Source organism: Delphinus delphis, chromosome 10 (genome assembly GCF_949987515.2).
Source record: "Delphinus delphis chromosome 10, mDelDel1.2, whole genome shotgun sequence".
Classification (NCBI taxonomy): Eukaryota; Metazoa; Chordata; class Mammalia; order Artiodactyla; family Delphinidae; genus Delphinus; species Delphinus delphis.
In genome coordinates this window covers 103,894,472-103,909,841 of record NC_082692.2, presented here as the reverse complement: position 1 = coordinate 103,909,841, position 15,370 = coordinate 103,894,472, and the positions used below count along the sequence as shown (strand labels likewise).

Here is a 15,370-nt window from a genome sequence, read left to right as displayed (position 1 = left end):
CGGGTGGCGAAGCCATCGCCCTCTGCCTGGGCTCCAGACCCCCTTGGGCGTCTGCGCTGGCCGGGGGCGCGGAGGGGAGGGACGGTGGTGACGAGGACCCCCTCTTGATCCTCGCCCACCTTCTGGGGGAGTTTCTTGAGCCTCTTGACCCCGCAGAACAGGCGTGACAGCCCCAGGTGGCAGCCTGCTGCTGACAGAACAGCCGCGAAGACCCTTTCCAGGGCGTGAGCCTGAGTCGGCCGGACGGAGGGCCGGGAGCCGGGCCTCGGTTGTCCTGTGCCGTGGCCCCTGGCAGCGCCACAGAGTCCAGAGCGCTGTGGAGGCTCCTGGCTTGGCCACCTCTGGGAGACCCCCGCCACCACCTTTGTCACCCTTTGTGACTTGTGTGGCCGGAAGAGGAGTGTTTTTCTTGGCCTGCAGGCCCAGTGTGCCCGCAACAGTTCGTAATAGGACTCCGGAAGGTTGCGGAGCAGAGAGCCAGCCTGAGCAGCCCGGCACCGCCCGGCCCTGCATGGGGCCATCCCGCACGGCGGGCAGAGGCCGGGGAGGCACATCTCTGGAGACCGTGCCAGGCAGCGTGGGCTGGGCTGCCGCAACAAAGAGACCCCAGCACCGCGGAAGCGAATTTTTCTCCGTTGAAACAGCCCTGAGGCTCCCGGGCACCTTCTTCGTTGCCCTCGAGCCTGGCGCCCCGGGGGCCCCGCACCCGCCCGCAAAGAGCAGTCCAGGGCTTGTGCTCCCCACACACGGCACAGGCCTGTCCACTGATGTCCCTTCGGCCAGGATTAATCACACAGCCTCATTCGCTGCAAGGAAAGCTGGACAACATAGCCTTAATCTGGCAGGTTCTGAGCACAGCTAAATTTGGGGCTTCCATGACGGGGAAAGGAGCGCAGGGGAGGGGTGCGGCTTCGGCCGCGCGCCCGCCCAGCGGGTAAGTCGTGGTGGCCCCGTGGCTTTGTCCACGTTCTCAGAATGGGTGTCACAGCAGGTATGGGACCACCAGTCAGGCCTCCAGAGACAGCAGGGTCTCACTAGGGGAAACCCTGCAGGCGCTTTGTGTGACCAGCACGACCGCAAACGGCAGGTCCCTGCCTCATACGGACGAATGTAAACAAGAAACAAACCCTGTGATGTCACCATCGTCTATGCCCGGAGGGGCCCAGAGTCCATACAAGTGCCACGGGGTTGGGGGGCAGAAGCAGAAAGGCCCGGGGTCGGGGCTTGCAGGGGTTGTAGCTCTCCTTATGCTCCATCGTTCAGGGTCCTGCAGGCCTGGGCAGTGGGCACAGCAGAGGAGCTGCCGGGAAGGGGCCTGCTGTCTCCTCGGCAGCCGGTGGGACGGGGGCTCTGAAGGGCGTGTGAGGGCCCGAGCGTGGGGCAAGGTCGGGCTCTGACAAACACCAAGGCTGAAAAGATCTTGCTGTATTTGAGGTCAGGCAAGAGGGATACTGGACGCCAGGGGGCTGTTAGGAACACACGGATGGTGGCCTAGAGAGCAGCGTTCAGAAGACAGAGACACACACCTCGGAGGCCCACGGCGGGACCAGAAAGGCATCTGCGGAGGTTTCCTGTAGTTGCCAACAGGTGAAAAGTCCCGTGGCTCCTGGGAGGGCACGAAGAGATCCCAGGCAGAAACAGGAGAGCGCCAGGACGGGGTAGACAGAGCGATGGGAGGGACGAAGGGGCATCTCAAGGGAAGAAAAAGGGCAGCAGCGGAACCAAAACCTGCGGTAGGCGTGCTGCCCTGGAGACGAACTCACACAGACCTTCCAGAACCTGGTGGTGAACGAAGGAGGGACATGAGGGAGACAGCTGTGGAGGGCAGAGAGCAGGGGGCCGAGAGCTGGCGGCTCCGGATCAGAGTCTGGGTCAACCGACATAGATACTGACGCATAACATGTATAACATACGAATATGTAACATGTAGGATACACTAATACACAACATATATAATACACGAATGCATAACATATGGCATACCCGTACATAACATAACATACTGATACCTAACACCTGTAATACACTAATAATAACATGTATGATACACTAATATATAATATGTGTAATACACAAATATATAACACATGACATACAAATACATAACATGTAATGTACTGATACACAACATTGGTAACGTAGTAATACATGTATAATAAATACACTAATACGTAACATTTAATATACTGATACATAACGTATGTACTATACTAATATATAACACGCTAACATGTAACATATATACTAATATGATTACAATACACTGATATATAACTAAATGATATAACGATAATTTTAGCTCTGCCCACACATAAGGCAAGTGGAGAACCAAGACAATATCCCACCGGGGAGAGGGGGGCAGGGGAGAACGGCGGTGGGTCACAGAGGGGACAGTGGCGTCCAGGCTGGGTGAGCCCGCAGCCTCGTGGAACCTCAGGTACATCCCCCTGTGTGAAGGGCTGTGAGAAGATGCAGTAAGTCAGCACATTTGAAACAGCAGACTCGCTGCACGACCGACAAGAGAGCGACTCAGACGCCAAGGAGGGCGTCCAGCAGAGGAGCGTCCAGATAAGCACTCTGGGCTGGTACTCAGCTCAGGGGGAGGGGCCCTGGGGGCCTTGCAAGGGGAGCCCCTGTAGATGGAGGTCTGGATGCTGAGACCCAGGAGGCTTCCGGCCGCCAGTCCTTCCCCGGCCTGCTCATGCGCTCTGACCCCAGGAGCCGCGGGCGGAGACCCAAGGCTGGCCCCGGGGCTGCTCTTCCTGCTGGTTCCTGTGTCGGTTTTGTGAACAGGCCTCGACTCGGAGCTGAGCTAATCCTGTAAAACCCAGGGCAGCCTCAGAATGGGGTGGCTCTGGGAACAGTGAGGAGCGGGGTCTCCCAGCTTTGTCACAAGGTCGCGTCAGAGGCCGGCGGACCAAGACGCCTCACTGGAAACATCCGACTCCAGAGAGAAAAGGCAGCACGTACTTGTGAGTCAATAACGGCAAGCAGCTTTTAAAATCTGAATGCAGACGCCAAATACTGTTACAGGAAGAGAAGCAAGTGTCCTCAGCGTACAGGTAGTCACGTTAAGCCAGTCTGGCTCCGGCTCAGTTAGACAAGCACCGGAAGGTGTGCAATGCTTGAGGTCTCCTGGCCCCCAGAGAAGTCTCTGCCTTGAAAAAAGCAATTTAGACCACATGGTTTACTTGTTCGTAGACTGTGCTTCACGGGCACAGGATTTGCTATAAGCCCAGATCCTAGAATAAATATCACCACATTGAGCTATAAATTCTGGTTTCTGGGCACCATTTACTTACCAATTATATTTAATGGTAAATTATTTACCATTAATAAGCTTTTAGATTGTTCCCACGTGTTTGCTGCGATAAATAATGATATAAAACAGAACAGACTTTGCACACAGCTTCATACACAACTTTTAGTGGTGGGCTTGCTGGGTCAAAGGGCAGGCACATAACTTTTGCCAAATCATCATCCAAAACTCAACTGTGCTGGGAACATAATTTACTCACTCATTCATTTTATTATCTGTCTTCCCCACTAAAACATAAACTCCTCCGGAATAGGGGTTTTGCCTGTTTTGTTCAGTGCTGTGAGCCCAGCTCCCAGAACAAATATTTGTTGAGCAAATGACGTGGGTGGTAGCAAGAGCTTTTGCTAAAATTGATGGGATAAGATACAGAGGTTAAACATACTGTTTAAAGTTACACAGTTAGTGTGGTCGGCAGAATAACGGCTCCAAGGCTGTCCACGTGCTAATCTGCAGAACCTGGGAGTACGTTCCCTTACGGGGCACAGGAGCCTCCGCAGGTGTGACCAAGTTAAGGATCTTGACGCAGGGAGATACCCGGGATTATCCAGTGAGCCCGGGGTAATCACGTGGGTCCTTTCAAGCGGGTCAGAAGGAGGCGTGGCAATGGGGGCAGAGGTCAGAGGGAGAGGTTGGACGCTGCTATTCCGCAGGCTTTGCAGGTGGAGGAGGGGCCACAAGCCAAGGGACGCAGGCGCCTCCAGGAGCTGGAAAAGGCAAGAGACTTTCTGCCCTGGAGCCTCCAGGAGGGACCAGCCCTGCCGACGCCTTGATTCTAGGACTTCAGAAGTGTGAGCGGTCGTGGGAATGTGTTGCAGCGGCGGCAGTAGGAAGTCAATCCACGTAACCATGGAAGAATGAAAATAAACATGTAAGTCCCAAGCGCGAGCTGTGCAGAGGCGGGAAGGAGAGGGGAGGGAGCGGAGGCGGCTGAAGGTGCCTCTCTCCTCTCAGGGAGCCGGTGGGGTCGAGTCAGCAGCTGCACGCGGGTTGTTTCGTTTCAGCTGCGCGTAGGGACCGAGCCCCTAGAAAAGGATGGAAAGCAAACACAGAATCCGCCCCCGACGCTGAGGCGGCGGGCGGGGCTGCGTGACCTCCGCGAACGCACCTGTGCAACCCGCTCTTGCACGGCACTCCGTAAAGGTGCGCGGACGCTCCTCGCGGCGGCGTCCACCCGCCCCCGGGAGGTGCAACCGGGCGGTCGGAGTCGGAGGAGCGGCGCAGCGCCCGGCGCAGGTGCGCGCGGAGGGGGGCGTGGGCCACACCCCCTTCAGTCCTGGGGACCCACTTCCGTCCTCACTCGGCCCCCATGCGTGCGGCGCCGCCTGGCCGCGGGCTAGCTGGGTGCTTCTCTGCTAAACATTCTGGGATGTTCACGCATGTATTTTGAGCCTTCGGTATGCCTTACAGAGCTCTGTGTGTGCGGGGCGCAGCTCTGGCCGGGAGCCAAGGCCTGAGCGCTTTGAGGGGCTCCGCACCCCCAGGACGTGGCTTCTCCGCTGTGTCCCTGCTCCTGGAGCCTCAGCTGCCTCGTCGGGTCCATGGGGGTTGACAAGGACCCTTGCCAATACAAGCTTCAGGTTTCAGGGCGCCCATGGAGGTTACTCCTCTCGGACCTGCCACCAATGGGAATTGAGGCTCGGCTCCCCTGGGTCCAGTGTTGGGAGCGCTCAGAAGGCAGGGGGAGGTGAGGACCACCGACTGAGGCCTTACCACCAGCTCCCGCCCTCTCTGGCTGTCACCTGCGGGGATAAGTCACTCCCCGGGTCCCAGTCTGCTCACCTGCCCAGCAGGTATACTGGCTGCTGGGCCTTCCTGCCTTCCTATAGGGCTGAGGGTCAAATGAAGGAATTGCAGTCCTGACATCGCCAGCGGGGTCTGCGGTGGACTGAGGAACTGGGCTGAACGTGTGCTATGATCTCTCCGTCCCGTCCACACACTGGGCCGCTTAAACCACAGAAGGCATCTGTCTTCAGCCACCCTAACTGGAGACATTCTCGAAAGGGAATCCTGCAGAGCGCTGTTTAGGGCAGCCAAGTCGACAAAGCCTGTCTCAGGAATGCAAGTGCATTTAACATTTGAAAAAAGCAGTCACTATATTAATAGATTAAGTAAGGAAAGCCACATGACCATCTCAGTAGAAACAGAAAAACTGTTTGAAAAAATCAATATCCTATCAGATTTTTTAAAAAATCTTAGAAAACTAGGAAAAAAGGAACTTCTTCTGTCTGATAAAGGCCACCGCTAACGGTGTATTTAATGGTGGAAGACCATTAAATTCCTCAGACCAGAAAGAGACAGCAGGTCCACTTCCACCACTTTAGCCCACTTTGTGCTGGAGGTTCTATCCAGTGCAGTGAAGCAAGAACAAGAAACAAAATGCATTGAGGTTGGAAAAGAAGTAAAACCGTCTTTATTTGCAGACGACGTGACTGCCTATGTGGAAAACCCAATGCAATATACATGATAGCTACTAGAACTATTAAGTGAGTTTAGCAGGATTGCAGGATACAAATCAATAAACAAAAATCAATTCCTCTATACTAGCAACAACCAGAAATTGAAAGAAAAAATCAGCACCATTTATAGTAGAACAAAAAATATTAAACTTAGGGATAAATCTAAGAGGCTAAAAACTGCAAAACATTTTTAAAGAAATCAAAGGAGACCTAAATAAACAGAGAGTCTCGGAGGTTCCTTGCTTGGAAGACATCATTATTACGATGTCATTTGTCCCCAGATTGATCCATAGATTCAAGGCAATCTCATTCAAATTCCCAGCAACCTTTTTCCTAGACACTGGCTGGTTTTAATGCTCACATGGAAACGCAACAGGACTGGAACAGTCAAAACAGCTCTGAAGAATGAAATCGCGGGCCTAACGCTGCCTCATTCTAAGCATTCTTTCATGCGCTCATTTGCCATCCTCATATCTTCCTTGGTGCAATATCTGTTCAACTCTTTGTCCTTCTTTTAAACATTGAGGTGTTCGTTTTCTTCACTACTTTCAGTTTCGAGCAGAGGGGCAACTCTGGGTGACGTGTCCAAACCTGCGATGGAAGCTCTAGGCCTGCCTTGTGGGCTCCCTGGTGGTCAGCCGCCAGGGGACAGGTCTCGATCGTTAAAGCCCCATCGGGGGACAGACAGGAGAGGTGTGAGCTCCCCGTGGTGCAGGCGAGGCTGTGAAGCTGATCACCTTTCTGGGCGGAAGGAGTGGCGACAGGGAGGGACGCGGTTGGTCTGGCCCCGGGCGCCAGAGGCACAAACGTGGACAACTTTTCACCCAACAACTCCCGGATGAGTCTTTTTTTTTTTTTTTTTTTGATTACAGCACACAGGCAGCGGGCTGGGGGCACAGGCCTGAGTACAAAGGGCTGGATTTGGTTCCCAGCTGCCACTCCTGAGCTATGTTACCCGGGGCTGTGGAAGCCACGGTCTGTAAGGGGAGTGATGGCGGTGTCTGCCCAACGTTGTTCTAAGGGTTGACTGAGCTACGTGACAGCCTGAGCTACTGTTACCTTCTTTTACTGTTTGATTTTTTAAAACAATGACCTGACATCTAAAGTGTATGTCTGGGGCTTCCCTGGTGGCGCAGTGGTTGGGAGTCCGCCTGCCGATGCAGGGGACATGGGTTCGTGCCCCGGTCTGGGAAGATCCCACCTGCCGCGGAGCGGCTGGGCCCGTGAACCATGGCCGCTGAGTCTGCGCGTCCGGAGCCTGTGCTCCGCAACGGGAGAGGCCACAGCGGTGAGAGGCCCGCGTACCGCAAAAAAAAAAAAAGAAAAAAAGAAAACGGCCCCAAACTGAGAAGCCGTTTGAGTCTTCTGCTTCCTTCACTCTTCCCTGGCGGCTCAGCCTCCGAAATCTATCCTCTGTCCCTCACTTTCTGCTTCTCTCCCCACATCCGCCTCTGCCACCCAGCAGATATTGAACCTTTTAAACCATCTCTGAGTAGGCCACGCCCCTCTTGGAATCCCCTGCCTCGCCGGGGTCCACAGGTTCCTGATGAGTCTACCCACCCCCCCCGTGCTGTTTGTGTGACGCCCTGGGGTCCCACTTCAGCGGGACCTCCCCGTTGCCGCGGCCGGAAGAGCCCACTCTGTCTCTCACCCTCCCGGCCGGCTTTCTTGAGATGTTTATCCCCGCGTGAGAGTCCTGTTTACTGCATCCTGTATCGATTGACCTGGGTCTTCTGGAACGTCTGCTCCGCCGGGGGACGGGGACCCACCACAGTGCCTCAACCGCACCTCCATGTCCACAAGGCTCTGAAAATGGACATTCTGCCCATAACCATTCGCCAGAAAACCCTGAACTGACCTGGACTCACGTGGTGGCCAGACCTGATGGGAATGGCTGGAGCCACTGTGGTCTGAACGTTCTCGAGGGCCGTAAGGGATGTTGATGTGTTTGATTGTGGGGGGCTAGCCTCCATCCCTGGAGAGCGTCACAGGCACAGAGTGTACGCACCGTCCCAGCTTCCGAAACTAGGCATCATCCGAGTTCAAAATCATCTGGCCCCTGGGATCCCTGGTCTCTGCGCTTTCATCCTCTGCGCCCCGGTCCTCGCGCTCTGGGCAGGAGGCTTTACTGTACCAGGAGAAGCACAGGATTACATCTGTCACATTTCGCGGACTGTCCTACTCTTGTAGTTCAGAGGGAGACAGGAGATGATGATGAAAGTGTAGCCCGATGTTAACAACAGGTCGCTCTTGGTGAAGAGAGTGTCTCTGTACTGTCCTCACTCCCACACGTTCTTCTGCAGGCTTGGAACTGTCTCCACATGACGAGTTAGAAGCCCACCCATGTCCTGTGTCGCTCCTGCCTGCCCCTCAGCATCTCCCATTTAATCTCAGCTTGTTGTCTTATTACCACTAATGTCTTGTTCCACAGATTCCCAGGTTTTCTAGAATCTTATTGAGATAGCTGTGCAAATGCTGTCTGAAATTTACATTTTGTTTTTGTAGTCGTCATTTCAACAGACAGCTCTTCCTCTGTGAGTAGAGTTCTTTGCCAACTTTCTTAATTTCTTTGGTCCTCTGTCTTCCCTGATCTTTGCAGAGGCCCCACTTAGCTCATTTACTGAAGCACAAAGCCCCCAGGCTGACGCTCGGGGGTGAACGGTGAATGGGCTGCCCCACCCCGCAACCATTTCTTGGCACCTCTGTGCTTCCAGGAGCCCCTGCTGTCCCGGGGGTGGGTCTCCGGATCCTGTGGTCTGACTGTCCTTCCATGAAGCAGCCTGCTGGGCTTCCCTCGCCAGCCGGACACCCATCGCCCAGAGCGCAGGCTGGAGGTGGGCGCGAAGCAGCTGTGGCACACGCAGCCAGCACACATGGCGCGGGAGCTTCTGATGGACCTTGAGCAATAGTTCCAATTCCAGCACTGTCGAAACTTCTGTGTTTCACAAGCATTGCCTCTGTGATGTCTGCACAGGGGGGATTGTGCCATGAGTTACTGAAGTGTTGCTGTCAACTCTAGTGCTGAACTGAATTTCTTTAAAAACAGAAAAGGAGGGAGGGAGAGAGAAACGAAAGACTGGGTGACAGGGCTGTGGCTCTGTCTGAAAACACCGGATCTGTAAGCGGCTTCCTTTCCTTAGACTCGCCCTGACCCTTTCCTGCTCACCACTCGCCACACACCCGCCACTTGCAGCGTTAATGTTGGCCGAGGCACGCCGTCTGGTTTCACACCCGGGGAAGCAGGGTCCAGCCGGACAACATCTTAGCGGGCCTTTGGGGGTGGCTCGCGCTCCCCCCGGGCAGGTGGGAAAAGGAGCGGGTATTGCTCCCGTCTTCCCAGGGCCGGAGAGCCTCAGACCCTGGGGCAGGGACCTGGGCGTCCTGGAGGTGAGCTCCGGGACCCTGAGTGGGAGGAGACCGATGGGAAGAGCTGACATGGGACCAGGGAGCCACGTGCCTGCGCCCTCAGGGCGGGAGCTGACTCCACGCAGCGCCAGCTCCGGGGAGGGGGGAACCTCCATCTGGGGCCTCGGGCTGCGGGTTCCCCACCCCCCACCTCCATGTGGACGTGACCCCGCGTGGACGGGCGGCCGGGCCTGTGCCCTGGGCCAACAGAGGCACAGAGCCATTTGGCACCTTAAGCCCAGGAGCCCGGCATCAGAGCCTGTCTTCAAAGCCCCAGGGGCCAAGGGTCCTTCTAAGGGACCTCCTCCAAGGGTCTCCCCGCAGCCGAGACGCCCTCATTCTAACCCACCCCCGGGTGCTTTCAGTCCCTCCACAAGGACGCTTCTCTCCCGCCCCAGCGCCTCAGCTCCCCAGCTCAAGCCCCACCGTCCTGCTCACCTCCTCACTGGGTCCCCTCACCCCTCAGTGCTTGTCGCTGGAGGTCCTGAAACGGCGGAGCAAGCCCTCTGGCGGCCCCTTGCCCACAGCAGCGTGTCCCGGAGAGCAGTCGCTTCCCTCGCCAAGGTCGTGACTTTGGCCATGTGCTTGAACCAAGTGTGTTATCGTGCACTTAACCTTGGTTTTCAAATCAACTCCCTACTTAAACATACTTATTCGAAAGGAAATGCCATAGGTCTCCCACACACGGAATACCAGTGCTTTCCTCATAGACCTTAAAATCAATAGAAAACGATTAAAATTGAAAACACTCCTCCAGGGACCACCTACAATCAGGAACACTTCCTCCTAATCTGAAATCACACGTTCATCTGCAATTGTGTGTGTGACCCGCTGTGAACATGCAGCCTTTCAAGGAAGTAGCAAAGTAAGCAAAAGTAAGCAGAGTAAGTAGCATAAGGAGACAAAAACACACTGAAGAGGGTTAAAAGGGTTTGGAAGGGTGGTGCCTCTGAAATGACCACCTGCAGGAGCGCAGGAAGATGGCAGCCGTCGCCCTGCCTTTTCACTGGCGGCTTCTCCAGAGTCGCCCTTTTGGGTTTCCGTCTGAGTTTTCAGTGGGCAGTCTTTTCATTCGTTTACCTCACTTGTTTGGCTCTCATCGTAGATGTCAGCTCCCTTCCGGCAGGGGCTTTTCTGTTTTTATTTCCTTTTTTCACAGCGATAGATGAAAATTTGCTGCCTGGATGAATGTGGCGAGTTTTGTTGTTTTCCTGTGTTGATGAGAGCTTGGAAAGGGTTGCAGCCAAAGCCGCTCTAGTCCATTTCTAAAGAGACGATCTGTTTGTAGTTATTGACACAATGAAGTTTTGAAATGTTTTCTGGTCAAACCCGTTACCTTTTCCTTATTGTTTTAATCTTTGGTTTCATGTTAAGTTCTCCCTCACCCCCAAGATTACATAAATATTCACTGGAACATGCTTCTAGTGTTTTCATGGTTTCATTTTACGTTTGAATCTTTAATCCATCTAGAACACGGAACAGGAATCTAATTTTATTTAATTTCAGCGGGTTGGCGATTTGCCCAAACTGTTAATTGAAAAAGGCCCTTGCTTTTTCCACTGATTTGAAAGGTCATCTTTTCATGTATCAAGTGTTTATATAACTTCAGGCTGACATGTAGACTTTCCATTGTTTTCCATTCCATTCTTGCATCAGGAGTTCGGTGTTTAAAGGATTTTAGCCTTCATCTCTGATAATCCCATCCCCCACCCTCTTGCTTTCCTTTTCAAATATTTCTGCTAGAAAATGGAGATTTTAAAAATATTATGGCTTTCTATGCAGAGACACGTCTTTCTCTCCGTCGACTCAATGATTTTTTTTTTTTCCGACTCGATTTTTATTTCTCAGGTGAGAGCTGGAGCCTCCCGTCCTGTGTGTGTTTCCTTGTTTAGTTTATTGCCGGGATTCCTAATTTCTCATTGAATTGTGAATGGGATCTTTTTTCCAATATATTCTGTTACAGTTATTTTAGGGCGTTTGGCAAGCCACGGGTTTTGTATGTTTATTTTGTAACTGGCCACCACACTGAATTCTCTTTTCAGCTGGAACGGCCTTTCCCCCCGTGGCTTCCCTCGGAGGTGGCAGCCCAGGCAGCAAAGGCTGAATCCCGGCACTCGCCCCGGATGGCTCCAGCTTGGCGTGGGGAAGGACGCACTTTACCCTCCATCGGCATCCAGGGGTCCATCTCCAAGCAAAATATTTTTTCCGTGAAGGAGCTCCTTTTACGTCAGTTGGTATTTTGGTCAGGACTTACAGAATGTACTCTGCAACAAGTTCAAAACACACCGCTTTCTAAAACCAGGCCCTTTCCAGCAAGATCAACAACAAACGTGTTACTTTTCTCACACCTCGGACATGCAGGAAAATGTGTGCTCAGGGAGCTGGCCGGGCGCCCGCCTGGGGAAGGTGCCAGGCGGGATGAATGTGCTGGGGCAGGGGCTCGGGTGGCTCTTGTTTGCCAGACTCTGAAGAGCTGCTAAGAGTCCCCCCAAACCCCACGGGCGCCCAGGGCCTTGGAGGGAGCTGGCCGCCTTTCCCCAGAGGACGGAGGGGTGTCTGCAAGGCAGAGCCCCACGGGTTTACCCGCTGGGTGCACCACCCACCGTGTTCCGTTCCAGCCTCACGCACGCCCGTGTGGGCACCAGGAGGGAGGTGCCGTTCTGCCCTCTTTAAGCAGAGGGGCTGCAGGTTCTTATGTTAAGTATTTGCTCCAGACCTTGTAGACAGTCAGGGACAGAACCTGGGTTTGAACCCAGTTTAAACTGGCGATTCTCAAACATTTTTGGTCTGGGATCCCTTTTTAAATTAATTAACTTTAATTAGGATGCAGAGACGTTGAAGCGCAAGGACGCACAGCACACGTCTCATCGGCAGTTGGAGCTGCGACTGCACGACAGCGCGTCACCCTGAAGATGCTGCTGTACCCTCAGGAGAGGTGAGAGAGGAAAACACCCCCCGGCACTATCACGAGCACCCCCCTGAAAGGGTCTTGGGGGCCCAGAGCTCTCTGGACCAACGTCGAGAACCGCCGCTGTAGACTGCAGAGTAGCAAGCCTCTGTGGGCACAAATGGAGGCGACTCAGCTTCTCCCTGGGAGGACGGGTCCAGACAAGTCCATCGTGATGAGGAGACGGGGAGGAGGAAGGAGAGGGTGAGGTGGGGACCAGGGGGCCAGCGCATTTGCCGAGTGACTCCTGCCACTGCCCCCGGGGACACCAGGACCACCCCTGCCCACCGACGCTGAGCGGACAAAGCCTGCCCGGTCACAGTGACCTGCTGGAATGGCGCAGTGATCTGCCCAGGTTTTCCAGCCCAGGAGAGGCCCCTGCCCGCTGCCTGGCCGATGCCTGGCTGGCTGAGCGGGACCCGTAGGCCCCCCTGTTCCAGCATCTCCCCCGTCAATCACAGAACCTCTAGGCATCGTTCTGGCTAATCCGGGGGTCACGGGGCCTCAGGTGGATGGCGGCCTGCAGCGGACGGGTGGACACATGACTCTTTTCTCTGCCTTTTGAAGATGGTCCTCTGCTGCCCACCACCTGCCTGCAGTGTGACGCTAGGGCCCATCCAGCGCCCCCCACAGAAGCCTTTCTTCACGTAGCCCCAGTGGCAGCCGCTCCCCCAGCCCCCAGCTCCCCCTGGCTGTCCTCAGACACACAGCAGAGCCTGCACCCTCGGCGGCCTGGCCCCAGCCAGGGCCAGCAGAACTGGGCACTGAGTTGTCTACTCCACGTCACCCCTGCTCAGCACTGGGACGAGGCCACAGCTGTCCCAGCCATGCTGGCCGTGCCCTCAGCCAGAGCCCCCTCTCCTCCACACCACCTCCCTGTCCACCTGGAGCCAAGTCAGATTCAGCTGCTTCTCGCCTGTTCTCTCTGCCACCGTGTCCAGTGGGGCCATGACATCCCTCACGCCAGAGTGTCCCGCCAGCTGAGCTCCCACTGCCTGTTGGCCGGGCACAGGTGGGATTCGGGCCCCGTTCTTGGGGAAGGCACAGCTCAGCTGGGGAGGTGAGATCCTCCCCAAAACAAACGGGACAGCACACCCAGGGCCAAGAGGAGTGGCAGGGGCATAGGGGGCTTTGGAGGAGGGCGGCACTCAGCTGAGGGAGATGTGGGCATCAGGCAGGCAAAAGCTCCCCTCAGTGGGCCAGGGCTTTGCAAAGGCTGTCGCTGCTGTGATGAGGCTACCAGGCACAAGCACCTTCATCTCTGAGGCTCAGTCTTCCCATCTGTACAATGGGAGTGACAACAAAACCTATAACGGGCCTGCGGGAGAAGACTACCTGTACTTAGGCTGCCCAAAGGCCCCTTGGCCGCCTCTGACCGTCACTGCCCCCTGGGCCCGGTGCACCGTGGTGCCGTGTCCGAACACAACCACGAGGCCACCTGTGAGCAGCTGGCGGGTTCCCGGGAAGCAGCTCACGTGCTCCTCGCCTCCAGCGCTGATCCTGCGCGCAGCCAAGCGGAGCCTCGTTCTTCCTCCGTTTAATCACTAACTCTCCGCTCCGTCCTCCCTCCCCCGCTCGAGGGAGTGTTATGAATGGAATGTACCGATTCCGGCCTGAGCGCGCGCAGGAATGCGCCCGACCTCCCCCGGGCGCGGCGCTCCGCCCAGAGCCCTGCCGGATGCTCCGCCGCCCGCAGGGGGAGGGCACGGGGGTGCCGGGGGGGTGGGGCGGGGGGTGGTGGTGGTGGTGCTGAGCGCGTCTTGGGGGGCGACGTCCAGGAGGGCGCTGGCCTCCGGGGCGGCGAGGGCACGCGCACCTCAGCCCAGCAAGTGCGCAGGGGCGAGCGCGCGCGCGCACACACCAGAATGCACCGACACAGTAAGAGGAACACACGGTCTTTGTGCACAAGCAGGCACTGCAGGTGGGACACAGACAGTGGTCTATACCCTCCACACCATGCTCTCCACAAACAAATACACATAGTAGGGGTCTTTGCACACACAGAGCCATGCATTCACAGGCAAGATGCTTGCATACATGTGCACTTATGCATTGCAGTGGAGCGCACACACAGAGAACCTTCAAACACACTTGGAGGGAGGCCCTGGGTGAGCAGCCTGTCTCCTTAGTGGACGAGCCAAGGGCAAAGGGCCTGAAGTCCTGGGCACAGAAAACCACGTCCAGCTCCCCCGGGGTGGGGGTGGGGGGCGGCGGAGCACACTTGATTCCTCTCTGGCCCAGCCCAGCCCCTGCCCTGCTGGCCTGGCCTTTGGGGCCTGAGGCCTCCTGGGAAGAGCTGCACAAGGGGCTGTTGGGGGCCAGGCTTCTTCCTCAGGGGCTCCCGCTAACTGAGGTTTTTGTGTTTGTGCCTTTGTGCTTGTGTCCAACCGTGACAGGAGGGCTTAAGGAGTGGCAGCCGCTGCCCAGGGAAACGGAGCTCCAGTAGGGCCCCTGGGCCTGACCGCACAGCTTGGGTCCTCCCCCCAGCCTCTCGCTGCCACGGTTGTCAGCCAACCCTCCGGTCCCTGTGGGCTCCGGCACTTCCGTGGGGAAGCTCCCTCTGGACGCCATGTTCTCCCACGGGACATGGGGTAAACAACCTCGCGGGCCCGTGGGAGCCGGGCATCCTGCCAACACGTTCATTCATTCGTCCATCCATTCATCCACCCATCCAGGAATTACTTGCTGAGTGCCTGTCACGCCAGGCGCCGCAGGGACCCCTGTCACTCAGGACACCCCAGTCCCCATCCCACCCCCCTGCAAGCATCCAGCTCACAGATACATTCTGTTTGGCCTTACTATGATTTTAAAAGTTTCGATTTCCTCTAAAACCCAGGTTTCTGTCTTTGTGCAAAAGAATGGGACATTCTGACGTCAGGCCTGCCCAGCTGCCCCCCTTCTGACAGTCACCCTCCCCCCCCCCCGCCTCCCGCGGGCTACGCTGATTGACCCCCCCCAGTCGGCCTTTGTGTTTGGCTCACAGGGTGTTTGTGGCGGGGCCCCCAGCCCGGGCAGGGGCAGCCCCCAGTGGCTGGAGGGACTGGATTAACTCCCCTAACTTGGAACTCTGGGCGTATGTGTGTTTTAAATGTGAGGCAGGCAGGGAATCCAAGTGTTTTGGGAGAAAGGCCAGTCGGGATCACGAGGTGGCAAGCCTTGGATTCTTCGTAAATGGCTGTAGCTTGAAACATGTCGGGCGCTGCGCCTACGTGAAGCCAAGCGGAGCACTGCCCGCCTCTGTCC

The 15,370-nt window shown here is 56.0% G+C and overlaps 1 long non-coding RNA gene across 1 annotated transcript; it reads left to right on the top strand.

Annotated features, from left to right (window-relative positions):
• The first annotated feature begins 3,785 nt into the window (after nucleotides 1–3,785).
• LOC132432585 (uncharacterized) lies at nucleotides 3,786–13,831 on the top strand. Its single transcript, XR_009520940.1, has 3 exons — nucleotides 3,786–3,877; nucleotides 3,970–4,187; nucleotides 11,223–13,831. It is a non-coding gene; the product is annotated as an uncharacterized lncRNA (long non-coding RNA).
• Nucleotides 13,832–15,370: the final 1,539 nt, after the last annotated feature.